Source organism: Ictidomys tridecemlineatus, chromosome 8 (assembly GCF_052094955.1).
Source record: "Ictidomys tridecemlineatus isolate mIctTri1 chromosome 8, mIctTri1.hap1, whole genome shotgun sequence".
Lineage (NCBI taxonomy): Eukaryota > Metazoa > Chordata > Mammalia > Rodentia > Sciuridae > Ictidomys > Ictidomys tridecemlineatus.
The window spans coordinates 4622980-4632049 of NC_135484.1; the positions used below are offsets into that span (position 1 = coordinate 4622980).

General features: G+C 48.3%; 1 long non-coding RNA gene across 1 annotated transcript; it reads right to left on the bottom strand.

Moving 5' to 3' along the window:
• Nucleotides 1-3807: 3807 nt before the first annotated feature.
• LOC120889193 (uncharacterized) lies at nucleotides 3808-8170 on the bottom strand. The gene is made up of 2 exons (XR_005733089.2): nucleotides 6602-8170; nucleotides 3808-5786 (listed from the first exon to the last, which is right to left on the bottom strand). It is a non-coding gene; the product is annotated as an uncharacterized LOC120889193 (long non-coding RNA).
• Nucleotides 8171-9070: the final 900 nt, after the last annotated feature.

Here is a 9070-nt window from a genome sequence, read left to right on the forward strand (position 1 = left end):
ATGTCCCCACGGCTTCTCTTCTCTGTCTCCTATTGCCACGTAAAAATGGAATTTCTTCTCATGCCCCAAAGTCATGAATCTCTTATGTGGCCACATGAACTTCAAAGCACTAAAATTTCCTATGGGTTTTATGTGAGCAAACGTGTGGCCTACTGAATACTGCACATGAGGCTAAAGAAAGAAAGATGTACCGTTGAGAAAGACATTCACAATGGCTCTAAGATACAATATCAAACACTGGTTTGGGCCGATAAGGTCTCAATTTTACACTTTTTAAAATTTTAATCAAATGTCACTAAGGTCATGAAGATTTACAATAAACCATCTCTAAATCATAAGCATCTTAGATAAATAAACCTGAAATTTCAATCCCCAATCAATCTATTTACTTTCCATGCTGTTTCTGGGTGTATTTCATTTTGTCAAACCCAGGGGTAAAGGAAATAATTCTGTTGTTTTTACCTTTGTGCCTCTGAGGCTATCCTGAGCTCTTGGACACATTTTGTGCTTGGGAAAAAAAAAAAAAAAAAAAAAAACTCTGGGGTTGCGAACATTCTGAGCATGCCAAAATGATACATTCTTTTTTCAGTATGACTGTAAAGTAAAGATATAGACCAATTTTGTGAAATTTAACAATTTAGAATAAAATATAAATGTGATAAGAGCTCAAAAGATTTTGCATAATCAATGTGCTATACTCAATGACTCCCAGAAAATGGGAAAAATAGTCATAAAAAAGGCAAATGAACTCTATAAAAACACAAAATAAAGTGTGTAACAACCTAAGCACTAAGAATTAATGAAAACAATTATATATCAAGAATATTTACGAAGGAAACAAAACAAAAAGTCAAGAGCTAAAACAGCTAGACCCACACTTAAAGCGGACAGAGGAACAGTAAAACGGGCAGCTTGATGAATGCATTTGGAAACCTTATTGTTGTGCTCATTATTTATTTTAACTGCCATCTGAAACCATGGTAAAGACACAAACGTCTTTCCAGGCAACTGTCACAGACACAACGTGGTACAAGGCAGTCCAACTACACCAACCAGCTCGAGGATTTCCCAACAGCCCAACAAAATCCCGAGCAGAAATGAAAGAGGAAACACAGGACAACTGCCACGCTGTTTCTCTTCAGAGTGACCAACAACGAGGAGGCCACTGCCTTTGGGGACAGCAAATGCTCAGGACGAGCTGGTGCCAGAAAGGGGCTCTCCTGGCTCTGTTCAGAATTTAAACCAAGAAAAATAGTCCCGCGCCAGGAGCTGCGTCCACAAACCTCTCTGTCCACCTCTCCAGGGCCTCAAGCAAAGGGCACCCCTCCCAAGACTCCTTAGGGGACACACAGATCCCAACAAAGGCGCAGCGCAGACCAGGCCGAAAAGGCGGTGGGAGTTGGCTGTAGTGGCTTTCCTTTCTGTCCCGCATTCCTGAACGCTGGCAGCTTTGTGTCTAGCGCAGGTGGCTCAGCACAGTTCAGGGGGAGCCACGCTGCCAGCGATTGGCTAAGGTGTTTCCTTGGGACTATTCAGCACCACAAACCAAACAGAATCTAGAAAATTCACATAAATAAAAAGCAGGACCAAGAGACGACTATGAATCACATGCACCCAGGGTGTACGGAGGGAGGGTGTAGGGGACCCCAGGGATAGGTGGGCCAGGCCCAGGGACCACCAGGACACCCTGGTAAACAGTAGCCTGAGTTTTCAAGGTTGAAACCTTGACCTGAGGATATCTGAACCCTAGGTCCCAGAGGGAAATCTGCCAAGTCTGAGAGTTCTGCATGGATTTGGGGGTAAATGAAAATGTATGTGACCTTAGAATAGGCCAGGTATGGTCCCCTCACCCAGGGCAGGGGAGCCGCAGACACGGTGGAGGACCATGGCTTTGGTGGACCAAGGGTCGGAACATGAGGATCTGGCTCTCAGAAAGTTGATCTGGTCCCACTGCAGTGTTTTCTGGTGTTGTCATGTGACGATATGTCGGGGTACAACAACCCCTTAGCCAGCCCCTGACTTATCCCTGGTCCTTCCAACCCTTCATCTTCTGCCACCACAGGATTTTTGACAGCATCATACTTAAAAACCTCAGATGGCCCAGTGCTCCTTGCACAGAGGTAAATATCACTGTAGGGATATTTTACCAGCTGGTCCCAATAGACAGGCCCAGGCCCACTGACGCCGTGCCTCTCTGTGGAGTCCTAAGCTCTGCGCCACGCCACAGAGCTGTGTGCTGCGCCAGGCCCCTCCTGGCTGGTGCCCAGCCCACTGTTCCTCCTCCGCCATTTTCACAAGGATCTCACAGCTGCCAGCATCCATCAGCCAGTTGTAAAGCTCACCTCCTTACCCGAGGTCTCGGGTATGATTCGTTGTCACCCTCCTGTGTTCGGGGCATTTTGCTTACAGGAAAGCTACACAGAGTTTAAAGCTCTCCTGTTGCCCAATGTTTAGAAACTATGATTTTGTATCATGGTCATCCTGCGTCTGTGTCCAGTTAGACTGTGGTCTTTTGGGGTTCAGGACAGTTTCTCGTTTCTCTCGGTGGTCAGTACTCTGCACAGTAAGTCCTCACTGGGTACTTGTTAGTGAGTAACTAGAGGCTATGGGTTTCCAAGTGTGGTTACTTAAGGTTAGTGCTTCTCCATTTTGCAGACTTGAGAGAACAGACATGACCCTGAGAATCACCCGCAGTGCTGGCAGCCCTGTCACGAAAGGACAGACCCAATGGCGTTGTATACATTTTTTTCCAGAAGTCCTGAACATCCAACTTCCTCTCCGTAAGCAGGATAATACATCAACGAGACTTGCATTAGAGAAACTTTTTGCACAATTCATAGCATCTCATTGTTATTGTGCCCATTTTTTAAAAAGAGAAAACATTAGCACATAAAAGCTAGACTAATTTACTGGCCTTTCTTGGTGAATTAACAATGGAGCCACAGCTAGGAGCCAAGATTTACTGAATCCCCGTGTTAATCTTAGTCCATTGAATCATCCGCCCTGTGGTCCAGTTGAACTAGACTCAAGGAAGAAGAGCAGGAGTGGAACGGCTGTGTCCCCAGCCGCTGGAGGGAGGGGGCCCGAGTCAGCTGCCCGCCTGCAGGGCAGTGAACCACAATAAGCTATTCATGCTGCTCCATAATCTCTCCCTGCCTGGACCAAGCACATGACCCTGGCCCTGTGCTGTCTTCTGGTGTGAGGCACAGTGAAGTCAAGGGCTCTCTGGAAGCTCACCAGGGCTGATCTCTGTGACGCTCTATTCAGTCCCGACACATAAGAATCTCTTTCCTGGGCGCTGTATTCCGTGAAAATTATATTTTACAGGGGAAAAAATAAAACTTGCCAAATTATGCATTGAATGTGACAACCTTCCATACATCTTGCTGTTTCTAAGAAATGTTTCCTGAATTACATTTGGATTTTCTGCATGCTAAGGGAAACGATTTGCATGTCATCAACAGATACACGAGAACTCCAAGCTGTGGTAGGGAAACTTCATCAACATAAACATTTGGTCTGCCAAATTTTATGCCTAAGTGTCAGAGGAACAGCTCACTCTGGCTCTGCGCTTCAGACGTCAGCCAGGTCCCACCCATGATGGGCCAGGGGGTTGGGGATTTCATTCAAGAGCTGGGTGAAAACCAGGGTCAGGCAGATTTGGGAATAAGTTTGTAAGAATAACCCTAATCAGTGTGAAATCAGTGCTCTTTGGAGCTTTCTGTACCTAGAAAGGCAGTGTAAATGTGAATTGAACACACACACACACACACACACACACACACACACACACACACACACACAGCATTGGGCCGGGCACAGAGTCTGAGCCAGGTTTCTGGTTTAATCAATGGACAACCATGACCTCTTCCTCAGAGGAATACAGGGAATATTAAAATGAACAGGCACATGAAATCACTATCCCTGCACACAGTTTTCTCTGCAAATATGCAATAGCAATAACAGCAAAATGAATTTAATGAAGTCCAAAATCGGAGCCGTGCAGGATCCACCTCCAGGGCAGGGCTGTCGCACTCGCCCCCCATTTCCCCGTTTGTGGGGACCAGGCTACTTGTTCCCATGCAATCGGCCTCTGAAGCAGGCTTGCTGTCTGGCAGCGTCTTCCCCACCGTCCACGCCCAGCTGAGGCCACCTTCCCGCCTGTGGCACTTGTGGCAGAAACTCCAGCTGTCCCCTGGAGAAGGACAAAGGCCCCCCCCCGGGTGGGGGGGCGCAGGGACCCAAGGACAGAGCTCCTGAAATACCTGTACCCGGGTCCTCGGCGGCGGCCACACTCTGCCTGGCCCCTCCCTGTCTGCCCGTCGGTCTGCTTTCCTTCTGCTTTCCCAGGGACGCGCCTCATCCTTTCTTCTGTGGCCCCTCACCCCACCCTGGTGGTCTTTTTCTCTGGGGCCTCTTTCCTTGTCTTCTTCCTGGGACTTTGGGCTTCCCTTTCTCCTCTCTCTCCCCCGCTGATCTCCCAGGACCAGTACAGGCACAGTCCAAGGGCCCGGTACACTTTTAGGGAACCACAAAATGTTCCAGTATTTTAACATCAGAAGAAAAGAATAAGTTTTTAATAAACAGTATTAATATATTCATCTTCATCCAGCAGACGCATAAAATATAACTGCGGACATATTACTTTACGAAAGAAAGGACGCACGAAGAGTCCCTTGGGCCCACAAAAGTCCTAATGTGACCCTGTCCTCTCTCTCTCCTGTCACCTAACAACACTGCTGCTTGTCTCTCCTTGACTTTTCTGGTAAAACCCAGTTCATCATTTTTTCAGTTTTCCCAAGATCAAACTCAACAGCCAGCTCCGCTGTGTTCCTATAGCGCCAGGCACACCTGCAGGGCCGTGATCAGTGTCTTAGCACCCATGGCCTGGGGGGCTGTGAGCACCGTGCAAGCCTGGGCCTGTGTCCAACTGTTCCTGGGGGAAATCTGTGTTTCCTGTTCCAATCAGGGAGCACAAGGACCAGTGAGGAACAAGCAGCACCCGCTTTTCATCCACTAATGCACATACCACCCACCACCGAGCATGGCTCAAGCCCATGAGGACGAGGTGGGTGTGTCACAGACACACTGGAAACCTAGGAGTGGGTGGTAACGTCACGCACAGTGCCTCTCACTGGGGTGGAAAGATGTGGCTGACCTGCAGGATTGCTGGTGTCCGGGCTGCTTATCCACGTGTCCTGATTGCCACTGGAAACAAGTGGATTTTGAGGAGCTAGTTCACAAAAAATGCTCATCCGCTTGCATGCATTAAAAAACCAGACCCGTATCCCCTGTGCCCCTGGTGGCTGAAATACGACTCATGAGGAGAAGTACCCGCCCGCTATCCTGCAAGGGTGCAGTAGGCCGTCCCTGTGCAAGGGCAGCCTTGGAGTCGGTGGAGGGTTCTTGAAAGTGGAGGGAAGGAATGAGAGTGAAAGAAAAGGGAAGGGGCCTGGATGTATTGTTCACGTTTCCGACATGGCCGAAATTTATGGAGTCCCATTTTTTAAGGCCAGGGTAATATTTCTTAGTTTCTCATTATTGTGGCTTGACACAGTTTAAAAGCACCACATGTCCTTTTGAATTGGAGAGTGCACAAAGAAAGTGTGTGTGATACTACTGCCGAAAAGAATCCTAAATGAGGATTTCAAGCTCTTGAACATGAGCAAATATCTTGATAGGTGGGTAATTCAAAACCTCCCAGGGAAAGAGCTTAGCATTCACTAAACTGGGGCCATGTGAATGTGTCTGTTGGAGAAAACAGTTGCAACTTTAGAAAATTCGACCTGGAAAAAAAAAAAAAAAGAAAGTGCTGTTTTCCCTTTTCCCTCTAGAACTTTCGGTTCTCCTAGCTTCTTTTGTTGCTGCAAAATTATATTCATTAACAAAGCTCCTGGGAAGGCTGCCGTCGCTGAGCAGCAGTTGGAAACAATGCTGTGGAATGAGACTAAATTGATCCAAGGGTTTGCACAATCCTGAGACCTCTAAAAAGATGACATATTAAGCGACAACCCCAGCAGATCCATGCACCTTGCAGGGGAACACTGTGAGCGGAAGGGGCCCCCAGCTCCTCCTGCACCCCTCCCTGTCCTCCAAAACGCAGTCCAGGCCCACAGCACAAAGTGACTGCCCCTGAAGAGGCTTAAAGGTCAAAGCAGGGGAAAGTAAAAACTAAATAAATGAAGAGGCTATTCTTACTGTTCTACCTACCTAACAGAGAAAATGGAAAAAAGAGAGGTCTTTGTTCTTTCCTTCACTTACCAAATTTTACCAAACCCAGTGCATGGGACACTGTGGTCACTTGAAGTGAAGAAAATCAACACAGGCTAAGCCGTAAGTGGTGGCCTGGTCTGTAGAAGGTGTGCATGGAAAAGCCTTGGCAGCTGAGGCTGTGGGAGGGGGAGTCTGCGGCCGAGAGGGGACAGGCATAGAATCCCCCCCACGATGCACAGGGGGAACCAGCCTGTGCGTCCAAGAGCCCTTTGCTCCCATGACCCCCTGATGCGCCTCCTGTGCTCAGCTAGCATTCTGGTCCATCTGATAACAGCTGAGGAAGACTGGTTTGACCTGTTTGGCTCTTTGGGCTCAGCCAGCAACTCACCTGCTTGTGGCCCTTCCGAGCCCTGAAGAGGTTGGTGCAGGTGGGGTAGACGACACACACACACTGCTGAGAGGAGAGCGGGAGTGAAAACAGTGCCCCACTGTGTCTATTAATTAGGCTAAAGATGTGGATTGTGAACTTCCCCCTCTCCATTCAATAATGAATTTCATCAGCCGGGAAAGGGAAGATTCTCAAGCACACAGAAAAGGTGACGTCAGTGACAGCCACAGAGAAGAGATTTCCTGGAATAGCGAGGGTTCCCTCCACCTTCCCCTTCCTTCAGATCAGATATGTTTTCAAAACTTGGTCAAGTTCCTGGATGTGGCTAGCATGGCAAGAAGAACTCTACCCATGCTATCTTATTGGTTCTTACAGTAAACGCTCTCTTGCTGAGCTCTGACCAAAAAGAAGGAAGAAATACTGTGCAAATACCTAAGTCTCGGAGACATCATGTATGAGAAGGATTCTTGCTCTGTAGCAAGGCCAGGGCTTTTGCCAGCCTTGGTGGAAGAATGGTGCAGAAGTCAGGGGCCATGGTTTCCATGGTCAACAAAGAAGTAAATTGACGTGCACATGATAACCAGCTCGAGACATCTTGTCCCTTGAGAACGAGTCGGCTTCATCCGTGTTTCCTCGGCTCTCACTGATTGTTCCTGGCAGGACTCCCTATGCCCGCGAATACCTAATAAGCAGTGGCTGATGATGACAATTTATAGCTGTCCAAGATAGGGACAATACCCTGCCTGTCTGATGTCGCTGGCGTGGGGCTACCCAAGCCACAAATGCAAGCAGCAGGTGAGTGCAGGAGTGGGCCCCAGGAGGGCACCCTGCATGCCCCACCCTGCCTGCCCAGAGCCCCAGCCAGGAAAGAGGGCCAGGGAGGAGCCCGGAGCCCCGACACCAGACAAGCTGGAGCTTCCATCTGCAAGGGCAGTTAGTTAGACTCTCAAAAGCTACAAAAATATTTAAAAAAGATATTTCACAATATGAAAATGCAGAACCACCATCTTTTCCATTTAAAACATTTTCTTGGGAGGAATAAAGATAATCTCCGAGTTTTAAAAATTTCATCCATGGAAAAATACCAGATAACTTCCATTCAGGGGTTCTGACGAGAGCCCATCTTGTTTCCCGTGGAGCAGATTATTTTGTTTGATACTATTGTAGGAACCCACTTTCCCTTTAGAAAGTCTCCCTGTTCGTAGATGTTAGCTGGGCTCCATTAGCACAAAAGGGCGCCTGTCTTTTTCCTAGTAAAGATAAAAACATCCTGTTAGTACTTTTAAACTCTTTGACAACACAACAACAAAAGCCCCAAACTCCTCTCTCGGGACAGCATCCTAATGAAATCTAATATGGAGGTGACAGAAATCCCAGGCTTTGAGGTTTCTGTTCTTTCTTTCTTTCTCTTTTAATTGCCAATTTCCCCCCTCGCACTGGGACAGGGATCCTTGAGGCCCAGAAAGCAGCCTTGCCAGACCGGGCAGAGAAGGGCACTGGAGTGAGAGGAGGCAGGGAGCCCGGGCGGGAGGCCCCTCGCCCCCTGACTCCCTCCCTCTCCCGCCCTGCCTGCCCCTGTGGCTCCCCTGGGCTCTGGAAACCAGCCCGGGCAGCATTGGTATTCAAATTAGGCTGCCAATCTCAGCCTGGCACAGCCCTGGTGGACTGTCAGCCCATGGCTTGGAGAAAAGGTACCAGATCTCAGATCCCAGGAGATCCAGCGGGATTGAAAGCCCGCCCGGAAAACTTGTCATTGGCTTGTTCACAGGGTGCCTAGAGTTGGGGGCTATTTTCTTCTCTGCGGTCTTTAGTTTTATTAAAACAAGAATAACAAGGAAACAATGCCTCTCCGACCGCGATTAAAAAAGGGAGAGGAAGGGGGGCTCTGCGGAGTCAAGCTCCTCATTCAGAGCCACACACGGTTTCCATGGGAACCTGGAGGCTTTGTGAGGCCTGAGTAACTTGCACTCCCTCTCCCGCTACAGGACCCGTCCACTGTCCTGGCATTGTATTTGTGTGGCCAACTTTTCTTCTGTCTCATTCCCTGGCCCTGCCCCTGCCTATCCCCAGCAACATGGCCATCACCACAGAAGCAAAACGAGAACTCACTGCATCTGGGCTGAATCAAAGCACGACACAAAAGTATCCAGGCAACTGGGAGCCAGCATGCTGCCCGGGACCCCTGGCCACCACGCCGTCTCTCGCCTCGTCTTTTATCCCCTCCTCAGGCAGCTCCTGAGCACCATTTCTTAGCTCTTTTCAAAGATAACACCCACAATACTTAGTTTTAAATGAAGTTTCCAAGTGTATAAAATGCTGTGATCACACTGAATAATATTAAAAAATAATAACTGCAATAATCCAAATGATGAATGGTCAGTGTTGAGAGAAGCATGCTTAAAGCAAATTTTAAATCTTTAAAATGTCGATGGATTTTAAATCCGGGGCGGGGGGAGGTGCACACGTGTT